Here is a 10,648-nt window from a genome sequence, read left to right on the forward strand (position 1 = left end):
GTGATCCGTTCAAAGATTGTTCCTGTATTCTTACTGTGACTGGCGTGACACTAGAAGGATAGATGGATAGAATAATTAAACACATACTACGAAGATATTTCGATGTTCCTTAAAAGTTTTGAAGAATCTGCGTTCTAAGCTTACAGATGGCTTAACGTCTATTACAGAGCTGATTGTGTGACGATTGGGTGAAAGAAAAGTAAGGACAGGAATTGGAGGTTAGTACGTTTGAAAGAGACAGTACTTCTGTACCAAAGCATTTCATAGAAGGTTACGCACGGGGCAGCAAGCATCTGAGACATGAACAATCACTGCACCACCGTGTTCCCATGTTTAATAACATGATTTACCTCATATCATCAAGAAAATTATATCACGTATACATCTCAGTATTTTAATTATTCAGACAGCTGTAATATCATGAATGTAATGGATTCTGTGTCCTGTCGGAGGAAGAGAAAGCCAGTTTAAGAAGCACGTAGTGATTCACACACATAGAGCACATAGAAGATCAAATACAAAACAAAGCATTTAACTTGCTACTTTTGTTACGATGGGATTTGAGAAACTAATAAATAATTTTAAGATGAAGTTTATGATGCTCTACTTTAATGACAAAATGAACTACGTGATTAAAGTGGAAATTTCGAGATTAAAGTTGACATTTCGGGCTTTTTTCTCACTGTGTGCCTATTTTTTTGTCTGTACCCTAATGAGCTTTCATATGACACTTAGACGTTGGGCTACAACTCACCTTTTCATGGCGACTTTGATATGTGGTAACTTCTTTTTTATTTTGGGCACTGTGCGACTTTGTGAACTTGAGCTTTCGAGTTTCTCCGACACACAATGTCACTCGATCAACTTCCTTTTGTTGTTTATACCACTGTTTAAATCAATAAATAGTATGCTTTTCCTTGCCTCCACTTGGTATTTGCTAAAATTCTTATATTTTCCCCCGTGCTTTTCCCATTGTCTTTTCACAGAATGCTGAGCTTAACGGCTATTTATATTGATTTGCATATTCAAAGAGGCGTAATTCTGGGAGGAATCAGGGCGGGACAGCAGGCGCGTGCACGCACGTCACTTTTCACGCTGACCGGGATTTATGTAGAGGAAGAACGTGGAAGTTGGCGTACGCACAGATTCCTGCATCTGGAATTTTTTGTGTGTAAGCACATTTCGGCTTTTGTGCTTACGTCATGTTATAGTGCGAGTTCTACGCATGGCGTTATGCATGAGGCCCCAAGAGATGGGAGATAATATTTGTCTTTTATTTTGTAAGATGACTGTTTTTTCAAGGAAGGTTTCATTTTCGGCAGGTACAGTTGTGCCCAGGACCTTTACCTTTTACTTTCTCACAAGTTGAAGGAACATTTGAAGGAAGGCCAGTGCTGCCTGTAAGGCCACTTCTTGGCAGGCATCTGAACCACACGGTCCTACGCAGCTCCTTCTTGTGATACCCAAACAACACAGGAAAGCAATCCATGCCACTGACTAACACAATTGTTTGTCTACAGTTTTCCCAGAGTGCTTGAATATTGGCAGAACAAAGCAGTTTGCATTATGATTTGGCAAACTGAGGCCGGTAGATAAAGAAAGATTTAACACATCTGCAGGCAGAAATTAGACCCTTTGCGACTTTTTAGCCAGTTCTTCACTGTGACGCCTGTCATTTTGAGTTTAATTGTGATGATAAGTAGTGTCCCATTTCAACACGTCCCCAGCTTTGGGGTGAATACAATTGGGAATCCAGCCAGATTAAGAAACCAGAAAATAAAACCTTCATTATAAAAGAATAAGAGGCTTGTAAAAAATCACATGCTGTGCTGTCAAACTCCAAATATTTAACACCAAAAGAGAATTAGTGCATTATTTTAGGAATATTAAGAGTACAGAAAAAAGGTGAGAACAGATGGAGTGAGCTGGCAGGAGGCTTTTTGCTCTTCGCTCATTACAACGCAGGCACAGCTCCAAGCGGGGAAGGAGCGTTCTGATTTTGTAAATGTGTTGCTTATGACAGAATTAAAGGACCGGGCAAAAATGCCATCAAATTGATTATCCTAAGTGACACAAGCGTTACATGCTTTTAAATAAATGGATTGTGAAAACCCTAATGAAGCTTACAGAATGAACTGAAAGATAAATAGGAATAAATTATTCTTATGTAAATGAAAAAGACATTTAGAAAATACATTTCCCTGGAAATAACTTCTCACCACAGCTGAGAGGTTGGAAATCTCCAGCAAAATGAGTTATCATGGACTAAGAGACAAAGAGAAATATAAGAGAAAGCTTTCAGAAACATCCATCCATCCATTATCCAACCCGCTATATCCTAACACAGGGTCACGGGGGTCTGCTGGAGCGATTCCCAGCCAACACAGGGCGCAAGGCAGGAACAAATCTCAGGCAGTGCGCCAGTCCACTGCAGGTTTCAGAAACATTTAACAAATTATTATATGTAAAAAATGGTAAAAATGGTAAATGGCCTGTATTTGATATAGCGCCTACTAGAGTTCAAGAACCCCCCTAGGCGCTTCACAACACAACAGTCATTCACCCATTCACACAAACTATTATAACTAAATATACACGGGATCATCTTACTTAGTTTCATCCTTCAACACCATCCAACCTCTGCTCCTTAGGGACAAGCTGACAGAGATGGGAGTAGATTCACACCTGGTGGCATGGATCATGGACAATCTTACAGACAGACCTCAGTACGTGTGTCTTGGAAACTGCAGGTCTGATATTGTGGTCAGCAACACAGTAGCACTGCAGAGGACTGTACTTTCTCCGGTCCTGTTCAGCCTATATACATCAGACTTCCAATACAAGTCGGAGTCATGCCATTTGCAAAAGTTCGTTGACGACACTGCTATCATGGGCTGCATCATGAGTGGGCAGGAGGAGGAATATAGGAACCTAATGAAGGACTTTATTAAATGGTGCGACTCAAACCACCTACAACTGAACACCAGCAAAACCAAAAAACTGGTGGTGGATTTTAGGAGGCCAAGGCCCCTCATGGACCCTGTGATCATCAGAGGTGACTGTGTGCAGAGGGTGCAGACCTATAAATATCTGGGAGTGCAGCTAGATGACAAATTGGACTGGACTGCCAATACTGATGCTCTATGTAAGAAAGGTCAGAGCCGACTATACTTTCTTAGAAGGTTGGTGTCCTTCAACATCTGCAATAACATGCTGCAGATGTTCTACCAGACAGTTGTGGTGAGTGCCCTCTTCTATGCGGTGGTGTGCTGGGGAGGCAGCATAAAGATGAAAGACGCCTCACGCTGGACAAACTTGTTAAGAAGGCAGGCTCTATTGTAGGAGTAAAGTTGGACAGTTTAACATCTGTGGCAGAGCGACGGGCACTAAGCAAACTCCTGTCAATCATGAAGAATCCACTGCATCCACTTAACAGTGTCATCTCCAGGCAGAGGAGTAGCTTCAGTGACAGACTTTTGTCACCGTCCTGCTCCACTGACAGACTGAGGAGATCGGTCCTCCCCCACACTATGCGACTCTTCAATTCCACCCGGGGGAGTAAATTCTAACATCACTCAAAGTTATTGTCTGCTTTTTTTATTTTTATTTTTTTCATTTTTTTTTTTTTTCATTTTTTTCATTTTTATTACTATTTAATTTAATATTGTTTCTTTGTATCAGTATACTGCTGCTGGATTATGTGAATTTCCCCTTGGGATTAATAAAGTATCTATCTATCTATCTATCTATCTATCTATCTATCTATCTATCTATCTATCTATCTATCTATCTATCTATCTATCTATCAGCCCTCCTGGATAATGTCGGAGCCACCAGGGAACGCTGCAGGGAGGCCCAGAGACTTATATTTCCCATACAGCCCAGAAGTACGTCACAGTCACAAGGACAGAAGAAATAAAGTACTTCCGGGCTGAAGAAAAAGAGGAGTTTTTACCTGACCCGGAAGTGCCAGGAAATCACATGGACTGGGGGATCAGAAGCACTTCTGGGTTAAGGACTATAAAAGGCCTGTGGGAGATCCCAGCAGTGAGCCGAGTTGGGAGAAAGGGTGACTGAACTGCTGGGAGGTGCGGAGGATTATTGGATTATTGATTATTGTGATTTGTTTATGAGTATAGTGGAGTGGAGGGTGCTTTGTGCACATTCTTGTAAGAATAAAATTAATATTTTGACTTTTATCTGGTGTCTGGCGTCTGGTCTGAGGGTTTAAGGGGACAACAGCGCCCTCTATCTATCTATCTATCTATCTATCTATCTATCTATCTATCTATCTATCTATCTATCTATCTATCTATCTATCTATCTAAGCCATTAATGAAGTTTGTCCTAGAGAATGGCGCAAAGAAATCAAATCAGAAGACTATGCAATACTAGTTAAACCCATGGACCTCCAGTTGCATGCATTTCTCCGTCTTTGTCATTTTTTGCATACTCTGTCCCATTTTCTTCTTCCTTTTATTATAGCATTCTTCATCAAGTCATTGGCCTCTGCAATTTGCTTAATGATAATAATAATATATTTTATCTATGTATGCCTTCCCATGCTTAAGGCACTTCACAGAGTCTCAGAACAGCAGGGGATATGTGACATTGGATACAAATATTTTCTGCTTAGAGCACTAAACAGATAAATACAGGATATACACAGCATTAAATAGAATAAAAGAAAAAAATAAACCACAGAAAAATACTAAATTCAATATTAAAAGAAAAGCCTAAAAAATAACATCATTTGTCATATAACACACACAAATTATCCTGAGTATCTGGACAGAGAAGTAAAGTGAAAGAAGCGTCAGGATGGTAGGTTAAGCTAAAACCTTCCTGAACTGATGAGTCAGATGATCTAATTAATTTCAAAATGTAATTCTAAATCTGAGCGCTATACACCTGAAGGCCCAGTCACCCATAGAGTGAGGGTTAGTGTGAAGTACAACAAGATTGCCAGAATCAGAGGACCTTAGTGGGCAGACAGGAGCACAGAGATGGAGAAGGTCACTAATCTAATCCAGTGCGAGGCAATTTAAAGCTTCCTAGGTTATTATTAGAATTTTATATTCAATTCTGTAAGACACAAGGAGCCAGTGAAGGCAAAGCAGGATGGGTATAATGTGCTTACTGTTGCTGGTTCGTGTAAGGACTCTAACAGCAGAGTTATGAATCAACTAGAACTGTGATATAAGATTTGAAAGGGGCGCTTGCCAGTAGGGAGTTACAATAATCGATTTAGGATGCGAATGGACAAGGTTCTCAGCATAAGAAAAGGAGAGGAATGAGTAAACACAGGATATGTTATGGAGGTGGAAGTAAGAAAGTTTCTTAATGTGGGTTGAATAAAATAATGGGTAATCAAAAATGACACCAAGATTCCTTGCATTAGAAGAAAGTCTGATGAGATCACCATCAAGAGTGACTGAAAAGGAGCTCATTTTCTTAAGTTGCACTTTAGTGCCAATGTGCTGGACTTCAGTTTTGTTGCAATTTAATTTTAAAACATTATACTCCATCCAGGTTTTAATTTCACTGAGGCAAGCTGTGACCTTAGAAAGCTCTGATGAAGTTTCACTTTTAACATTGACATGGAGATGTGTATCATCTGCATAAAAATGATAACCCAGTCCAAAGATACAAATAATATGGCCAAGGGAAAGCATATAGATACAGAACAGCAGAGCGCAGAGGGCAGAGCCCTGAGGAACCCCTTGTGTAACTGGCGATGAGCTAGATCTACTGTTGCCAAGACTAACAAAATCTTGCTTGTCAGTCAGATAGCCACTAAACCACTAGAGGGCAATGCCAGAGATACCCAGCATGTTCTCCATTCTGGACAGTAGAATGTCATGTCTGACCGTGTCAAATGCTGCACTGAGGTCTAACAGAATTAATATGCAGGTTTGTTCAGAGTCTGCTGCCATTAGCAAATTATTGGTTACCTGAAGCAGAGCAGTTTCACAGCTGTGCTGCACCCTGAAAGCCGACTGAAAGGGTTCCATCAAATTAATAGAAGATAAGTAATTGGTGAGTTGGGAGGCTACAACACACTCAAGAACTTTTGACAGAAAAGGTAAGTGACTTGCATAGATGGTCAACCCTTCATCTCACACTAGCTGGAAGAATTAACACTGTTAAGATGAATATTCTTCCTAAGCTCCTTTTTTTATTTCAAAACATACCAATATACATTAATAAATCGTTCTTTAAGCAATTAGATTCAACAATAACCTCATTTATTTGGAATTCTAAACATCCACGCATCAAAAGAGCGACCCTACAAAGACAAAAGGCAGAAGGCGGCATGGCTCTACCTAACTTCCAGTTTTATTACTGGGCGGCAAATATACAGGCGATAAGAACCTGGACACAAATAGAAGAACATACACAGGCATGGACCGCAATAGAAGTAAAATCCTGCAGTACTTCTTTGTATTCCTTGCTTTGTGCACCAATAAACACACGTTATCGGCAATACACTAATAACCCAATTGTGCTTCACTCACTTAAAATCTGGAACCAATGTAGAAAGCATTTTAAGACGGAGAAGCTTCTTTCTGTGGCACCCCTGCAAAAGAACCATCTCTTTCAACCCTCACAAACATATGCAGTTTTTAATATCTGGAAAAAATTTGGAATTAACTTGCTTAGAGATCTTTATATAGACAACGTCTTTGCATCCTATGAACAATTACATTCCAAATTTAACATTCCAGCTACAAATTTCTTTCACTATTTTCAAATCAGGAACTTTGTTAAACAGAACCTTCCAGATTTTCCTCATCTTGCACCCTCATCCACGCTGGAAAAATTATTGCTCAATTTCAAGGAGTTAGACTCCATCTCTACAATATATAAAATCATTTTACAATCCCTTCCTTTCAAAGATCCAAGAGGACACTGGGAAAATGACCTCTCAATTAATATATCAGAAAAGGAGTGGAAAGTAGCAATGCAGAGAATTCACTCAAGCTCCATATGCGCAAAGCATACAATTATACAACTCAAAATTATATATCGAGCACATCTGTCTCGACTAAAACTCTCAAAATGTTTCAGGGCACGATCCAACCTCGAGCGCTGCAACCAAGCCCCAGCCTCACTAGGTCACATGTTCTGGGCCTGCTCCAAATTAACATTATTCTGGACAAAAATTTTTAATTACCTCTCAGACAGTCTTGGACTCACAATCCCTCCTAACCCATTAACAGCTGTGTTTGGGGTTCTTCCAGAGGGTCTTAAAGTGGAGAAGGACAAACAAATTGTGATTGCATTCACTACACTGTTGTACGCAGACTTATTCTGATAAACTGGAAGAACCCAAACTCTCCTCTTTAAGTCAGTGGGAAACTGATGTGTTATATTATTTAAAATTGGAAAAAATCAAATACTCAGTTAGAGGATCTGTGCAGACTTTTTTCAAAACATGGCAGGATCTAATCAGTAATATTTTAAAATAAGTTTATAAAGCACAGAGAATTTATTAATTTAGGTATGTTTACAAGCCTTAAATCTTACACCGTTTGGCATGCTCTCTCTCTCAAGGGTGGGGATCGATCTGTTCTTAACATAATTCTTTTTTTTGTAAAAACTTGATTGCTATGTATTGATTGTAATAAAATTAATAAATAATAATAAAAAAAAAAAAGGTAAGTGAGAGATGGGCCGAAAATTGCTAAGATTGTCAACATCAAGACCAGACTTTAACAGTGGAGTTACAGACTCGGTTTTAAAATTGGCACAAAGCCAGTGTCAAGGGATATATTTATGATTGTTGTAACAGTCAGGATAATGGCATGGAGGCAGGATTTAAGAAGTGTGGTGGGGATGGGGTCCAGTTCACAAGCAGTCGGCCTCATCTTACAAAGGAAATCATTAACAAATGCAGATGTGACTGGTGAAAATTTAGAAAAGGAGTTGGATGGAATGGGAAGACAGGGAACGATGAATGATGGATTTATGTTAGTTGAATTATTGAGATTTTTAATTTTATTATGGAGAAAGTGGAGGAATTGTTCACAGACTTTAGTATAGGAGGTAATTGGGCCAGATGCAAGTTGAAGTAGTTTATTAACTACAGAAAACAAAATTCTGGGGTTATCATGAGCACTTTCTATTATTCTGCCATAATGAATGTTCTTGGCTGCAGTTAGGCTATCCCTGTAAGCCCTTTGATGGTCAGGGAAATCCTGGATATGCACAGTGAGGCCAGACTTACATCATATTCTCTCAAGGCATTGGCCAGCTGCTTCCACAGACCGTAACTCTGAATTGTACCATGGAACTGAAGGCTTAAAGGAGATCTTCTTATGTTTTAAAGGAGCTGATTTATCTAGTGCTGAATGATGAACTGAGTTATAGTCAGTCAGTCAGTCATTATCCAACCCACTATATCCTAACTACAAGATCATGAGGGTCTGCTGGAGCCAATCCCAGCCAACACAGGACGCAAGGGCCCATTGCAGCTCACTTATAGTAGTTAACAAGACTATCTAGTGTTGATAGAATAGAGGAAAACAGAAAAATTATCAAAAATGGATCCATCCAGGATAGAGGGACACATGGTTTTAAGGTTTCTGAAAGAAATTTGACATTTACAGGTAAGGGGGGAGAGGTAATGAGAGAGTGAAAATTACTGTTTTATGATCAGAGAGTTCCAAATCACTGCTATAAGTATTGCCAACAGGTAAGCCAGATGTACAGATCAGGCCTAATATGTGACCACCAGAGTGGGTAAGAAAATCAACATGTTACATAAAATCAAAACATTCAGCAAGGATAAGTATTCATTTCTCAGTTTACATGTAGGATTATCAATATGGATGTTGAAATTGCCAAGAAGAATGACTCTTTGGGAAAATGAACTAAAGTGGGTGAATAGTTCAGACAAAGCAGATAAGAAAGACACGTATTTTGGGGGACGATAGACAACAATAAGTAACACAGTGCCAGATGTTATTATTAGTTTAAGAGCCAGACACACTAAAGCCAATGGGCCATCAATTTGGATTCTTTTGATGTTCAACTCTGATCTAACAATTACTGCAACTCCTCTGCCTTGTCTTGAGCTGAAAGACTCTGAGAAATAAATCTGTCTGGATGGTGACACCTCTGTGAGAGGCATAAATTTGTTTGGTTTTTGCAAGGTTTCTGTTAAGCATAGCATATCAAGGTTGGAGTCCGTAATGAATCTGATAGCAATAAATGCTTTTCCGTTAAAAGATCTTGAGTTAAACAATACAATATTAGCTGGTGAGGGTTTGTTGTGCACAGATCCATAGCCTGTGGTTATTTAACATATTGAAAATTTGGTACACTGACACTCTTATTTCCAAAGCCATGAGTCAGATGGTGTATTCATGAACAAATGCTGCCAGTGAACTTTTCATTTGCACCCATCTGTGGTGGCGACCTGACCCACAATGTAAATATTTCAGGCGCCAAACAATGCCAGTGTCTTTTAGGACATTCCAGTCTGACCACTTGCTCTGATAAAACTGTTTAATATGAAGGAGTTTATCACAAGAGTATTTCAGAATAGAACAGAGTGATACTTATCTGATAGTAGCAGAGAGTCGGAGCAGCAGAGGGGAGAAGGTGAGATGGGCTGGGTGGGGTGAAACAGATGAGTGATGATAGCAAAGCAGCAAAAAATCCAGAAGAAGCATAGTAGGAGATATTACAAGATGCACATGAAAGATAACTGCCAGAATTCGGAGGTTCCAATAAACAACCACATACATATAACGCTGGGTATAGCAAGCGTGATCACCCCAAAGCTGCAAACCAGGACTGTGTAAATATCAGATCGTTTCTCGGTCATTCCCAGATGAAGCAAATATAGAAGGAATCAACAGCAAGCCAGCATCTCCATTATAACCAAAGAGACAGAACATCCCCAGCTTCTAGATGGTCATAGATTAAGCATCAGGCAGGAGCGGGCAATCAAAGGAAAGTCTCATCCAGTGAACCATAGAAAGATTGAGGCAAAGTCTATAAAAATTAATCCAAATCAATACAATTTAAGCCGATTGCATCCATGAACTATACATATAATAAAAAAATGATACAAGTGCAAAAAGTGCAAGATTAACACAAAGTTTAACAAAAATTGTTGTCAACAGGGAGGAGTGGCAGGAACATGTGTGTGTAAGTGTTCCCTCCACTCCACATCCAATAACCAGTATTTCTGTGGATGAAAACACTTTAGTATTCAGCAGATATCACTTGTCTTCTTTTTCTTTACACTAAGTCACTTTGTTTGTCTATCACTTTAGCATAAGACGTGTACATGGGCAGGTCAGTCTGCCGAGGTTGCTGCAACCTCAAATCATAAATTTCAGTCCAAGATCAAGGTTCTAACCCCAGTAGTTCACAAGTAATCGCGTGAAAGATGGACAGACCTTACCATTTTATTAATTAAAGATGGGGACGTAAACCAGGTAAAGGCTAGAAAATGAAAAGAATACACAATAAGTGTCAAAATGATGAGAGCAAAGGATGAAACAGGGACTGCATCATATTCTTGAAAGGCAGGTAGAAGCAGTGAGGTTCATTTCTTGTGTTTTATCGTCGAAAGGCTTTAAGGAGCATATCTCTTCAAAACAAATAACTTCTCTTACCTGCATAGATTCTT

This window comes from Polypterus senegalus, chromosome 9, assembly GCF_016835505.1.
Source record: "Polypterus senegalus isolate Bchr_013 chromosome 9, ASM1683550v1, whole genome shotgun sequence".
Taxonomy (NCBI): Eukaryota; Metazoa; Chordata; class Cladistia; order Polypteriformes; family Polypteridae; genus Polypterus; species Polypterus senegalus.